Source organism: Heterocephalus glaber, unplaced genomic scaffold, assembly GCF_053883595.1.
Source record: "Heterocephalus glaber isolate CG9 unplaced genomic scaffold, H.glaber_assembly_v1.0 deba00001004, whole genome shotgun sequence".
Taxonomy (NCBI): Eukaryota; Metazoa; Chordata; class Mammalia; order Rodentia; family Bathyergidae; genus Heterocephalus; species Heterocephalus glaber.
The window spans coordinates 6,942,263-6,956,984 of record NW_028258179.1 but is presented as its reverse complement, the minus strand read 5'-3'; the positions used below and the strand labels follow the sequence as shown (position 1 = coordinate 6,956,984).

The 14,722-nt window shown below is 53.6% G+C and overlaps 2 long non-coding RNA genes across 2 annotated transcripts in view; both read right to left on the bottom strand.

Annotated features, from left to right (window-relative positions):
• Positions 1-14,696, bottom strand: part of LOC110346409 (uncharacterized) — a 30,078-nt gene extending 15,382 nt beyond the window's left edge. Inside the window, exon 1 of the long non-coding RNA XR_002390445.2 lies at positions 13,802-14,696. This is a non-coding gene — a long non-coding RNA (uncharacterized LOC110346409). The remainder of the gene's footprint in view (positions 1-13,801) is intronic.
• Positions 914-6,186, bottom strand: LOC110346406 (uncharacterized). Its single transcript, XR_002390440.2, has 3 exons — positions 4,776-6,186; positions 3,354-3,588; positions 914-2,437 (listed from the first exon to the last, which is right to left on the bottom strand). It is a non-coding gene; the product is annotated as an uncharacterized LOC110346406 (long non-coding RNA).
• Positions 14,697-14,722: the final 26 nt, after the last annotated feature.

The following is a 14,722-nucleotide window of genomic DNA, read 5'->3' as shown; positions in this document are numbered from 1 at the left end:
GCCCAAGAAACCTCAGTGGCAAAGTGACAAACATTGCCTTCTAGAAGAGGGAAAACCCAAACCTTCTTGACCACGAAATGCCAAGTCAACTTTTGGCCTGGTAGAGCCAGCACCTCAGGCGGGGCTGTGAACCTGTGGGCCAGACTGCGGAGTAGGTTCCGTGCTGACCTGGCCTACAGAATGTCACCTCCTGGATGCTCCCGCCCGAGTTCACTCTGCAGCTCATCATATTAAATCCACAAGAAATCCAAGATGCTCATTTAATGCAGTATTTTTTCAAACATACTTGGAAACAGCTTAGTTTTACACCAAAAATCAATGATTTCCTATTAAGTGCCCAACACAGAGCTTTGCACTAGAGAAATAGCAGCACCAGACAGTCTGCCCTCAGGGAGCTTCCGGCCCGAGCCAGCGAACCAGTGACCCCACGATCTGCACACTAGAATCCCCGACTTAGGTGACCTCCACCCTTTCTCTGTGTGGAATCAGACCACCTTTAGCAGCAGTCTCATCCAGGACACACTGCCACAGTGACAGTTGTGCAGGATATAGAAGGGGCACCTAACACAACTATCCATATAAATGGCCCCCTTAGAGGTGTGCAATGCTCAACCCACACTGCGGTCCTCCGTGACTCCGTCTGGCTGTTTGGTTGTAAATCACTACTCCAGACACAGACTCCACTTGTCCCCGCCCTGGTGACTATGTTTCCAGATTCAGTCACTCTTTCTTGTTTCAGCTTTTCATTTTGAAAGTTTTGTGACCTACAGAGAAGTTTAAAAACTAATACAATACACACTGTATCCTTGATTGACAAATTTTGCCCTGCTCGGTTTTTGTTGCATATGTGTTCACACATGACAACACACACAGAATATATTTATTAGTGAATGATTTAATAGTAAATCTCATCCACAAGCAATCCCCATACATTTCTTACACACACCTAAGTATTCTAACAATAGTTCCATAAAATCATCTAACAGTCTATGCCCAATTTCCTAGTTGCCTCTCATATATACTTTGGAGCATTCTTAAAAACCTGGCTTTCTATTTGGCTGCTATTTTTCTTGATTCTCTTTCTTTTCTTTTCTTTTAATGTAATGCAAGTAAATATTTATAAAGAAAATACTAAAAAATCATTCTTCATTCTTCTATATAAACACCAAAATTTCATAATAAAATAATCAGAGAATCACAGTAGATAATAGACCATGTACTTAAAGAATGGCCTAAATGTTTCTGAGCATACAAGTCATGGACAAAAAAGGACCCTCTGTTACAAAGAAGAAACAAATAGATAAAAGCACAAAACTCTCTCTTGGGTATTGGGGTTTGAAACAAGCACCTCCACATTGAGCTACATCCCCAGCTTTATGTATTTTTCAGAGACAGGGTCTCACTAAGACCTTGTTGTTCAGGCTGGGCTTGAACTCATGATCCTCCTGCATCAGCCTCCCAGTGCTGGGATTTTAGGAGCACCACCACACCTGGGACTCTTCCTGCCTATTTCTCAGGTACAATGGCCACCTGGCCTTTTGGTTCTCATATTACTGACCCCTTAGAGAGCCAGACCAGCTGTCCCGCTGACCGCCTCATGTCTGGGTTAGTCTGACCCTCCCCACGTCAGATTCAGGAGCCCCGTGTGGGTGACACTCCCTGGGAGGCAGGCGACACAGGTGGCCGAGCTCTTTGCTGGGTGCAGCTGGTGCGTGTAGGGCCTTGCTGTGCAGGCACCGCCCCTCCGAGGGCAGTGACCTTTTGGGCATCGTGCTGTGAGTCTGCGAACTCCCCAGTATTCTACACAGCCTCCTGCTCCCCAGGGCTCCCAGGCTCCCGCTCCCAATGCAGTGACAAAGGACACCTTATGCTGCCTACCGTGTTCACCAGGACACAAAGGGAAATGGTGACAAGGGTCCCTGTGGGTCTGGGGCTTGGAGCCTAGAAGGCGCCGGTGATGGGGATCAATGGCAGACCCTGCCCTGGGGGCAACGTGGACGGCTAGCCCTGCATGCCCTCTGATGGACTGCAGCATCCTCTTGGGACACCAGGGAGGGCTTCCTGGAGGAAGCTGACGACAGAGGATGAAACAGGGCTGGTTGTGGGGAAGCATCCCTGTGGGTTGGTGGTCCTGGCCCCTGCAGCTGTCCCATTGTGGCTGCAGGGCTGCAGGAGGACCTGCCATTTAAGAAGAACGTCACACGGATGCAGGGAAAAGACGCCCTGGGTGGCAATGGCGACAATGGGATGGGGAAGCAGCTTTGGGTTTGGCAGGGCTTACAAGGGTGCTGCGAAGCTTCGCAGGGCTGGGTGCACAGGGATCCAGGCAGATGATGCTGTTTGTTGCCCGGGGAGGCTGGGATGGTGCGGGAGGCAGCAGGGCGGAGCCTGGGTCCAGTGAACAGGAGCTGAGCTGCCTCACTTTGGGGATTTTCACCTGCAGCATCAAAAGATTCAAGACGGAGTATTTATTTCCTCTTTATAATTTTTGTCTGGAATTCTGATAAACTCTTTCTGGGTGAGAAAAATCACATCAGTCCTAGGGCAAAGGATTTGATCAGAGGTCCCTATGGGAAGAGTGTATCTTGTGCACAATCTGTTATTTTAATAAGGATCAATCATCATTAAACAAGGTGAGCATTAAAACTGAAGCACTAGGGAGACCTAGTGGGTGGAACGTTGCTGGGTATTCAAGGTGGTGGTGATGAGAATCTATCCATTTAGCAAAAGTGCACACACATACACACAAATAGGTGTATGTAAAACTGGCACACAAGATCTGTAGATGGTACCAAGGTCAGTTTCCTGGTTCTAAAATTGTGTTAAAGTTGAGTGTGGGCTGGGGATTTAGCTCAGTGGTCCTGCAGCCTACCTCGCAAGCATAAGGACCTGAGTTCAATCCCCGGTACTAAAAAAAAATAAATAAATAAAAATAAATAAAGTTGAGTTTATATATTTCTGTTACCATGGGAAACTCCAGGTAGGGGTACATGGTGCATCATTTTTGGGGGGTAGAGTCCCCTTTTTATGCACACTTTTTAAAAATGTATTTTATTAGTTGTCTATTAATTTTAGAAAATATTGGGTTCCCGTGGGGTGCTTTATGCATGCATATAACATTTTGATCATATCCATCTGTAGTTACCCTCCTTTGTACTTTCTCCACGTATCATTTCTGCAACTTCCTCTGACTGTAATTATTTCAAAAAAGCTTAATGACTAAGAAAATTTGCATTTGGAAGTAAAATAGACACAGTAGTCATTTTACACTTGATCTTAGCCAAAAGGCCAAAAAGCGATTGCACAGTAGTTATTTTCAAAGTCTGCACCCAAGGAATTCACTTTTCACTCACCTCGCAGCACAAGGAGGGACATTGCAGAATTGGCGAAAGTCTGGTGAAAGCCGAGCTCGAACTCAGAACTGTGGAACTCAGCCTGACTGAAATGTTCTGAGTCCGCTACTGTCTCACCAGCTGCCGGAGTGACTTAGATCACTGCTCCTCGGGAACATGTGCCCTCCACTGTCACTGCTCTGTTCCCCCCAGTGAGGGATGCACTGGCCGTTTGCTCTGAACCTGACTCCTCTCTCTGTGGATAAGGGAGCAGAAATGAGGAGGAACAAAAGCCAAGAGGAAGAATACAGACATTCCTCATTTATGACCAGGTTCTGGTCCTGCACCTGGGTCATTAAATGAATTGGTTGCTAAATGCGGAACTGTCTGTGGTCCACACATTACAATACTCAGAAAAAAAGACATGGTCAAAGGAAACTCTAGCTTGAAGACTCTGCTTTTATTTGCGTAACTCTAACACACAGCACTGCAGTGTGTAACGGAACATGAAGCTACAGCACTGTACTGTACAGTACCATCAGCAAAAATCACAGTGCTGTATAAACAAGGGGCACTGTACCGAAAAAGACAGGGGCTCTATAAACAAGATGTGTACAGCTATACAACAAAAAAAAAAAAAGTCCAAGCAGCAGGTCATCAGTCCAAATAGTTGCTAACCAGGTAAGTCCTTAAACAAGCAACACCTGGACGCTGGTTTGTTACACCAGCTCTTTATGGAAGGCTGAGAATATACATATTATTGTTGGTACTGTTAAGTCACAGCACCGTGATAACATAAGTTTGGACTAGGAAAAAATTTGATCAAAAATTAAACTTTGAGCTGGGCATGGGGAGCGCACCTGTAATCCTGTACTTGGGAGGCTGACGCAGGAGGCTCGCTGTGAGCTAGAGGCCAGCCTGAGCTACTTAGTGAGAGCCTGTCTCAAAAGACCAACCAACCAGTCAATCAAAAACTATTGCCACACCCAAAGCCTCAAGATAAAGCAGGTACCACCTGGTCAGTCTGTGGGGGACCTTGACTGTAAGAGTGGCACTTGGGACAATACTCGCTCTGCTCTAGGCTTGAGGTGACGTCTCTAACTGGAGAGACTGAGAGTGGACAGCTGCCCTTGGGGGGGTGCAGGCCTCTGCTCATGCTCTCTCCTGGGGCTCAGCCTCACCGAGCAGTAGGGTCCAGTTGGGGTGGAGGGGCAGGAACCCCCAGCTCCCTCTGAATCCAAACTGCACCCCCGCCCTGTTCCTCTCTGGTGCACAGGGGGATGCTGCCCTAATCCGCGTTTCTATTTGTCTATAGCTTCAGAGCTCAAGTTAGAGGAGGCTGTGACTGAGCCACTCCTTGAAATGCTGTTATTAACGGCTCTGACAGCAAATGAGCTGATGTGGGAGAAGGAGAAAGAGACAAAGAGAAAATACTGCCCTTACCCATGCCGGACTGCTGGATAACTTTCCTCCAGGGCTAGATGGTTTAAGCCAAAGCAGAACGGAGCAGTCAGACATTCGGAACACCAGACTGAGGCCCCTGACCTTTGTGTTGGAATCATCCATGTACCTTAGACTATCAGTGTGCAGAAAAACACTTTGGTCTTTTTGTGTCCATCCATCTTTTGTGTGCTGCTACAAATGCTTACAGCAACACAGAGCTGAAGTCTACTTTGTATCAGATGTGGCACTTCAGAGAATCCTGTAATTTATTGAAATGTTGTTTAAACTGTGAAGGTTCAGTTCCTTTTTCCCCCAAACTCTTTCTTTATGCTTTGCCTTCTGTGTTTGGAACATCAGCAGAGCCCTCCTGTGGACAGTTTAACAACTGTAATTTGCTGTTCTTACAAAGCAGCTTTCCAGAGTAGGCCATTATGTCAGCTTTGTGTGCTAGCTGGTGGGTTTGGATCCAGCAAGCTGAGGACTTTAATTGAATGTTGTACTGCCATGTGCAAACTGAATGTGATTATAGGCTAGATCTTGGCGATGCCAGAGGAAAAGACAGCCACATCCAATTCAACGCATTCAAGAAGGGAAGACAACACAGGAAGAAGCAGGGTCATGTCATCAGAAGAGTCACGTTGGGTTTGGGACATCCTTGCTCCAGTGCCATGTATTTTCTGAAAGCCCAAATCTAAATTTAAAACAAGATAAGGAGACTTCCCTAAGAACACAAACATTTTGCCGAGAATTACAACATGCATCCATAAATGTGAACCACGTTGGATTCACCGCCCAGATCAAAATCAACAAGCTTTGGCCTCTCCTCCAAATTCTCTCTGACATTCAGCATGCTGTTACTGTCTGACAGCCACTCATTCTGGATCCTGATCCCAGGATTGCCATCCTGCTATTCAGATGTCCAGAAGCATTTATACACCACCGAGCTCCTGAACGGCACTTCCTCTGAGCCTGGAGCCCTGCATGGCTGGTTATCTGCCCTCAACACTGGGCCCCAGAGTTTTCTGACCGTTTTTTTTTTTTTGCAGATGAGGACTCCGCTGTCTGCCTGATCGCTACTTCCTAGTAGAAGTGTCTTTTCTTCCCACTAGCTTGAAAACTCCACTTATCATCTCTGACCTGTGGCTTCCCCATGATGCATCTAAGTTCAGACTTTTTGACATGTTTGTCTGTTGTGGCCAGCAGTGTGCTTCTCCAGGTTGGGAGATCCTATCCCCTTCTCTGTGGTACAGCCACGACCCTATTTAACCTTCTCTTGCCTGTTCTATGTGCTCTATAGGGTGCTTTCTGGTATGATCTTCATGTCTCTTTATGCAACTTTCATATTTCTATCTCTCTGAGCTTTATATGGACTCGTTTCTTCAATCCTATCTACTATATCTTACAAAGTCCAATTTCCTCATCAGTTTTTCAGCTTATTATTTATCTCATTTAATCAGGTTTTTATTTGAATAACTATAATTCCCAGAGACCCCTGCAGTTAGGTTCCAGTACCCTGCCCAGTGTGGAACACAGGCCTGAGAAATAAATACAGTAAGAAACAGAACTAGGAGAGAGAAAGCAGAGTGCCTCGACAGAGGCCCTGGGCAGTCCCAGGCACTGACTTTTATTGACAATCAATTGGGGAGAAGGCGAGCCACGTGTGGTTTCTATTGAAACTAATGTAAACGAGGCTCAGAAAGGACAAGACAAAGCATTCTCAAATTAGGAACAGAATAGACAAAATATATGGCTGTAGTTAGAACACTGCCCTTCTAATCAGAAGGTTTCAGTTGTGGGAACGGAATGTGGGTGCGAGTTACCCTGACCTCGGCACGTAGGCTTAGGCCGGACTCACTTCTGTAAACAAGCCGACTGTGGGGTTAGCTCTTCACAGCCCGCCTCGGGCATAATCAACATTACAGTCCTCTGCATATAATTATTTCCAAATTTGGGGGTTTTATCCACATTGATCTTGATTCCTAGCAACCCGCTCTTTCGTGACTCCCTGTTCTTGTTTAGAGTTACCCTTACTTCCTTTGCTTTTCTAAGGATTTGAAAGAGACTGTTACAGGCCTTCCAGTTTTGTCTATTTACCCATTTGTCTTCTGGGTGTGTATTTTCCCGCTGATTTTGTGGCTTTCTCCTGAGGCGTCTGATTTCTGGAACACAGACGAGTTTGTTTGCGTGCCCCCTTGGCACAGAGTTCCATTGGTTCTCCCCCAGGTATCCGTGTTACCATCCCTGCAGTCTGATTCCCCCAGAGGCCACAACGAGGGAGAAGAGCCGATGTCCCCAGCCTGGGGCCCCCACTTCAGAACCCAGCAGTGGCTCAGCCTGGAAATGGGCAGTGGCATGTAGTGCAGTCCCGGCCCCGTGTCTGTGAGCTGGGAGCTGGCAGCTGCTCCGTGGCTGCCCTCATGGGGATGCTGAGCGTCTGTGAGTCCTTCAGGGACAGGAGGACGATCGTGGCCCTTCCCCTCCTGTTGGTGTCAGTTCACCCAGCCCAGGGATGCAGCGACGGCCCTGCACCCAGGGGTCTTCTGTATCCACAGGCTCCACACCGTTGGGTTCAGCCAACTGCGTGTTGAAGACATGCAGGGAAAACCTGCGTCTGCACTGAACAGGTACAGACTTCTTTCTTGTCATTCTCTGAATGTGACAGCAACAAGCATTTCCACACTATTCACCTGGCGTTTGCACTGCAGTGGGCATTGTAAATGGTCTATGGACAATTTGTAGCTAGGGGCATTCTGGAAGCCACCTCCGGGGACCCGAGGGATGAGTGTGCCTTGTTATTTACCAGTGCCTGGGCCATGACTCCAGCCCGGCCTGGCTCTCTGTTCTCCCGCTCATTTGTGGCTTGCAGATTCTGTTGACCTGGACTCCCCTACCTGGACTGGAATCTGGTCCTCTCTGTCCCTCCCTCCCACCAGTCCCTCTTGGGGTCCCCAAAGGGCCCCCTTGCTGTTCTTACTGTGAGCTGGAGCTCTCCTCTCCTCCCTGTCACTGGGCACTGCTGGGCCATGTGGCCCCACCAGCCCTGCCTGTTCCCCTGGGCTGCAGGCCAGTGCTGCTGTCCAAGGGCGCCTGGACCTCGGCCCTCGCAGGCTCCCCGTGAAGCCTTTTCCCTGAGCGCTGCGCTGTGGATGTCAGGGGCTCAACCCCACCCGTGCTGCCCTCGTCTCCCCGGGCCCTGCACGGCTCTCCAAGCCTCTGCCTGTTCACGCCCGCCGGGGTCTGCCTCACCCTCGCTGTCCCTGTGCCAGGGTGTCAGGCTCTCCCCCAGCCCCACTGCGAGATCAGCTCCTTCCCCGAGCATCTCCCAAGGAAGCCCTCGCGCTGTCTCAGGTCTCTTCCTTCCAGTGCCACCTTGCCTCGCACCTGCACCTGGAACTTGTCCTCCCTCAGGTCCATGAGCCTCCAAAGGGCAGCGTTTGAGTCATTTTCTTGTCTCTGGGACACAATACCTGACACCCACAACTTAGGGGAGGAGAGGTTTATTCTGGAGCACGTTTCAGCCCATGGTTGGTCAGCTCCAAAGAAGAAACAGTGTGGCAGAGGGGCCTGGAGAGGAGAGCGGCTCCCTACCTGGTGGACAGGAAGCAGAGAGAAGGGAGGAGCCAGGGAGGGGAGGAGCCCTTCTAGGCCACGCCCACAGCGTCCACCCCTCCCCCGTCAGGCTCCGCATCTCAGCATTACTTTTAGCTTTAAACTCCTCAGTGGACTGCTGCGCTGATTCACAGCACGTCCCCATGATCCATCCGATCACCGCCCCAAAGCCCCAGCGATGAGCGCACCGGGCCTGGGAGGCACCTAGCTCTAACCACAGCAGCAGGCTTACTTCCCGTCTGTGGAGTAGGGTACAGCCGGGGGTAACGCGCCCCTCTGCTTCCTTCAGCCTATGTGGGCTGGAAGTGGAAATAGCCACCAGGAAACAAGCCCTTGCAGCCCGAATCTGGGGGATCTGCTTGTATCCACGCTTCCGCTGTGCTTTCTCTGGCGGACTCTGCCGGCGGTGCAGCAGAGATACACTGCACTGATTACATGAAACCCAGGGGAGCCTGAGCCTTGCCGCATGGTGGCTACTGCTAAACGCAAACGCAGCTGGGAGACATAAAACTTAGAGGGGCAGGGGGTGGGCAATACCTCATTTACTCCTCAAGGCCGGGACGCAGGCCTGCAATGCTCGGACTTGGAGGGGCCTGGGCGTGGAGAGGACACGGCTGGCGGGGGGCAAGCGCGGCGCCCTGGGAATGCAGGGGGGAGGCCGCAAGCGGATGCTGCAGGGCAGCGAGGACGCTGCGCTACAAACACAGTCTGTGAGAGTTCATCCCAGCCCCGCACCAGGCCTCTGCGCTCATTCGTGGGCTGGGGTCGCCTCCCCGGGGCCTCAGGCCTTTGGGGTCAACAAGCTGGGTCCCTGGGTGGGGCCAGCACAGGGACTGACTGCCCGCATTGGGACCCAGCTGTGACCAACTCCGGCCGCTCATCGGCCACTCCCGTCGCTGACGCCGGCTGCCCTTCTTTGGTGCCCGTGGAGCCTCAGCACCTCTATTAATAAACGCGGCCGCGCCCACTCCCAGGCGCCTGCACCTGTGGTCGCCTTGGTGGGAGTCAGGCTGGGGGAGCAGGGGAGCCTCGGGGCAGGGACATCTCGTCAGCCACACCGGGCCCCAGGGCTCAGGCCACGCTCCAGGTCTAGAAACGCTGCGTGGTCGGGTGCCATCTTCTGGGTTTTCCGTCACCAACTTATTCCACAGACATCAGGGACAGCCCCGTGCCAGGCGCCACGGCACAGGTGGCTCAGCAAAACGAGCACTGTCTCTCCGGGGCCCACAAGCCTTGGGCCTTGGACACACGGCAGAGTCGGGACTGCACAGGCACACGCGCACACACGCACACGCACGCACACGCACATGCACACGCACGCACACGCGCACGCACACACATGCACGCGGTTATAAACAGCTCCCGTGAGGGAAAAGTCCTCGATGCTCTGAAAGCTGGTGACAGGGTCTGATTTCGGTTTGGGTTTGTTTCCTGTGCCACTGGGGTTTGAACCCAGGACCTTTGCACTGAGCTCCATCCCCAGCTTTCGTTTTTCTTCTTCTTCTTCTTCTTCTTCTTCTTCTTCTTCTTCTTCTTCTTCTTCTTCTTCTTCTTCTTCTTCTTCTTCTTCTTCTTCTTCTTCTCCTTCTCCTTCTCCTTCTCCTTCTCCTTCTCCTTCTCCTTCTCCTTCTCCTTCTCCTTCTCCTTCTCCTTCTCCTTCTTCTTCTTCTTCTTCCTTTTTTAAAAAAATAATGCTAGGGGGGCTCGTTAAGTTGCTAACTTGCCCAGGGGAGGCTCGAACTCGCAGTCCCCTGGGGGTTGGGGTCACAGGTGGGCGCCACCGTGCTGCCGAGGACGACTTCTGCCGTCCCCTCCTCCTTTTACTCCTCGACCTTCACTCGTGCAGCCTCGAGGGACAGGCCGACCAGAGGCTCCTGGGAATACCGCTTCTGGCCTGTTTGCCGTGGAAATCCTCCTCACTGCGTCCGGAGGCCGCGGGACCCAGCGCCACAGCTGCTGCTTCTCAGCGGCCGTCGCCTCCCCTCAGGTGGAGGGGGCTCTGCCCCTTTCCCTTTCCTCTTCCCTCTTTTCTGCCTGGCAGGAGTAACAAGGACATCACAACTCTGACCTCGGAGGCAGGAAATTCCCTTTTCAATGAGATCGTAAAACAGTAAACCGAGTCCCAAGCCATTTCTGAAAGCTGTGTGAAAGGCACGACTTTGGAGTCCATTTTTAAAATATCCAATTGAATTTAATTTTCACGGGTTTCGAGCTCAGACCTCAGTAAGCGAGGGAGGACTCCCGGGCTCAGGGGATCATCCTGCCTCAGCCTCCCAGGTGCTGAGACGGCAGGCAGCGCCGCCAGGCCTGGCTTCACTTGCTTTTTAAACGTGAGGGACTTTCTTCCTCTCCGGGCCTCTGTGAGCTCCTCTGCTAAACAGCGACACCCACTGAACCCCGGGATTAAGGGGTCGTATCCACCGCGGCTCTGTAAGGCTGTCAGCGACATGCCCCGCCCTCCCTCTACGCTGCAGCCACGGCCACCGTTCTGCTGTGTGCGACGTGCGCCCTCTGGTGGTGGGACTCAGCACCTGGTGATGAACTCGGTCCTGGGGCTGGGGTCCCCCTCACCGCCCGGGTGCCTCCCTCTGTCTACCCCATTCGGCCCTACACAGGAAAGCGGTTCGCACCGTCCATTCCCGGAGAGACCGAGGAACCCACAAATACTTTAGAGGACGTCCAGAAAAGGAATTGGTTAGGTCAGGGCCTTACAGAAAAGACCGCGGACTTCACTCCCCAGGTGTATCTCTGCCTTCCAGACTCTGAATGTCTCCCTGCCCTTTTCGATCCCAGAGACACTTATCTTGCAAGTGTCCTCCAGCGTGGGTTTCTTATGCCCTGGAGGGATTTAGTTCATCTTCCTAATCCTGCTAAAAATAGACGTGATTTAGGTCGCATGTTCAGACACAGAAAAGTTGAGGGCTAAATCAGAGCCCCCCTGATCGATCACTGCAGTTTAAAGCCATAGGTGTGGCGAGGACTTCCTCACACTACTGCCTACAGCTCCATGCTGTCCGCTGGGACTGGGCCCCCGTTGCTGCGGTTTCGACTGGACTAAGACCGAGCCGGGCGGAGAATCGGGGTGAGTCTGGGAGGTGAGCTTCCAAGACCCTAATCCTGCTCCCCACCGCGCCTCGAGACTGTAGGGTTCTGGTTAAAACGCTCTACATCTTTTTCTCTCTCTTTTGGCCCCAGTGACGGCTGCCGAGTCAAAACAATGAAGACGGTGTCTTTAAAGATGTGTCTACCTGCATTTGGGGGAAGACACGAATCACATTCCTTTGGATCGTGCCCCAGGTTCCGAGGGCTCCACACACCCACGGAGCCCACGGCCCTACAGCCACGCAGCCCAGGACGGAAAGCAGTTCCGAGAAAAGCGGCCCCTGCGCTGCACATGCGCACTCTCCCTCGTCATGATTCCCGAGCAGCATTAACAGCTGTTTGCGCAGCATCTCCTTCAGTTGGGTCTCGAGAGCCATCTAGGGATGCGAGTGGGTTTCCTGCAAAGAGGGTGGGGTTTGCACTGGGTTTGAGCAGCCTCTGACGTCGGTACGAGGGGTTCGGGATGCGCGAGGTGCAGAAGGAGGCCGGCAGCGGCATCCGGACGTTAGAGGAGGACCCAGGGCGGGGCTTTCGACAGCAGCCCTGTGTGAACCACGTCCAGTAGGAGCTCCGGTCTGCAGGACGCGAAACAGAATGGACTCAAACCATCCAGGGCGTCCGTGTCGGGAGCTGTCCAGGCACTGCCCGGGTGTCTCCCTGGGGGTCCACGCGGGATGAGCAGAAGCCACTCAGCAGTCACTGTGGGCAGCTGAGCACGCAGGCCGCCGTCCCCTGGGCGCGGAGAGCCTGCTGCTCCTCCCCTGGGCCGGCTTCTCCTGCCTGCATGTCAACCTGCCTGGGGGCCGCCGCGGCCTTGCGCCTCCCCCAGGCCCCGCACAGCCCTCCGCATCCACCCTCCACTGCAGACCGTCCCTCGGCCTGCTTTTGTGTGATTCTGACTTTATTACCCGGGGCGTCCTGGCCAGGGCAAGGGGTGAGGGGGCCCAGGGCGCTGCTCCCATGCTGCCTCGGAGTGCAGGGAATCAGCACCGCGGCACCCTCTCGTTTCCCCCACCTCAGGATCAGTTTCTGTCTCCCAACTCCGCCTGACCTACAGATTTGCTCCCGAGGTAAGTTTGGTTCCTCGGTGACTGTCGTCCTCCCTCCGATCACCTCTCCCAGCTAGAAGCGACAGCCCCAGGGGTGAGCTCTGCGCCACCCCTGCACTCAGATTGGCCACCACAGGGCCACGCCGCGTGTCCACTGAACAGCCTTCGGGCAGCAGGGGCGGCGACACCTGGGTGCCCCAACGGAAACCGGCATTTCCCCGAACGGAGCTTGGTGGGAATGGACTGGAGTGGACTAGGGCTTACCAGAAAGGACACTGGGTTTGCTGGTTTTCACTCGGGCTAGGCAGACCCCACCACCACCACCACCACCACACACCCGGTCCTAGAGTCCTGCAGAGCTGAGGGCCGCCGGCCTGCGGCTGGCTGCTCAGCGGCTGCTCGGCCCTCGCTGGCTCAGCATCCAGAGGCGGCACCAGGCCCAGCCCCAGCTCCTCGGCCAGCAGCCGGTGTGAGAGCCCGTAACTGCTCTCCGCTGCGCCCCTGCACCCCAGGACCGGCAAAGTCCCCGCCTCGGGCAGCGCTGGAAGCCAGCAGGCGCCTTGGACTGCCCAATGACAATGCGAGGGATCATCTCCCCTTCTGGTTCAAAAATACGCATGCTTTCCAAGGCGCCACATCCTGGAATTTCCATAGAGCACACGTCTGTGTTTCGCCAAAGAAAGTTAGGTGAGAAATGCAGAAATATACTACAGAAAAATCAGAAAACAGGGACCAAAAAAGCACTTGAATATTATGAATATAAAGATGCGTGTACAGCGGTACTGAAGACTGAACCCCCAGCTTCGCACTGAACTACGTCTCAGCTCTTTTTATGTTTTTATTCCTAGACAAGGTCTCGCTTAGTCACTAAGCTGCCTAAGCAGGACTCCAATGTGCCTCCTCCTGCCTCAGCCTCCCAGGGTTCCTGGATTACAAATGGTGGCGACCACACAGCGCTGCCTTTAAAATATATTTCATCATCACCTTTGTAAATGTTTTCTCTCACTCGCAAACGCAAAACTCAGATACCAGAGAAATAACAAAAGCTCTCCTTGTCACCAAAGCCAGATCTCTTCGGCCGAATTTCCAACGTGCGGTCTCAGGTTTGAGTCACAATGATCACATAGCCCTCCCCTTGTGTATGTGTGTGTGTGCACGCACGTGAGCATGTGTGCACATGCGTGTGACAGTGTGTAATATAACTCAACACGACGGCACTGCGTCCGGAATCAATTTAGTTTCAGGGCCCAGCCGTTCCAAGCTCACCTGTGTCAGCGGACAGAAACGCGTGTGCACGGCAGCCTCACACCCACGCGCAGGAAGGAGCTCGCTCTCACGCCGCTATCCCGCGCCTGGCCACCGGGGGGCAGCGCTCCCCGCGGGATGGAAACCGCACCCGCACTGCGGGGATTGCTAGGGAGATTGCGCGTCTGCTCGAGAACCCTAGCAGCTGTCGGTGATTATTTTGGCTGCGGAGTCAGCACCCGGGACCAAGAAGCCATCACCCGAGTGGTGAGGAGGCGTGGAGATCGATCGCCGAGCATTTCCTCACCCATGCCCTGCATCAGGGTGGCCGACTGCTACAGGACGTGCCAGGCACTGAGCACCAGCGTTACCCTTGGTCCCCGGAAGCCCTCCCCGGGCTGGCCAGGTCAGGCGAGGGCGCCCAGCCACGTGATCACGAGTGTGCAGCCCGGGTCACTGCCTGGCAGAGGGGCCCCGCCCACAGTCCTGTCCCAGCACCTCGGGTCTCCCAGGGGCTGCCACTGCTCTGGCCACACCTGCCTTCCTACCACCTTGCTGCTCCCCGCAAGAATTGCTCCTCCGCCTTCCACGTCCCTCCTCCGTGCTGTCTCTCGACTTTGCTGCTCATCACTTCTGGGTACCTAGTCCCGGCCCTGGGGTCCTTCTGGGCAGGCGCCCTTGTCTCATGGCCCCCTCTGAAGAACAGAAGTCCCCGGGGCGGTTCAATCTGTGCTGGCCCTGAAGCCCCGCACACAGGAAGAACTCAGTAACCCGAGCCCCGGGCACGGAGGAGCCCCGGCGGGGCGGGGAGCAGTGGCCCAGGGGAGCAGACCCGGGGTGCAGGTGAGGTCAGAGCTGTCCCTGGCGGTGAGGCCCGGGGTGGCTGTGGGCTGCCCAGGCCGCCTGCTCCGTCGCAGGCCGGTGGGGTGGGGCTCCCTTCCC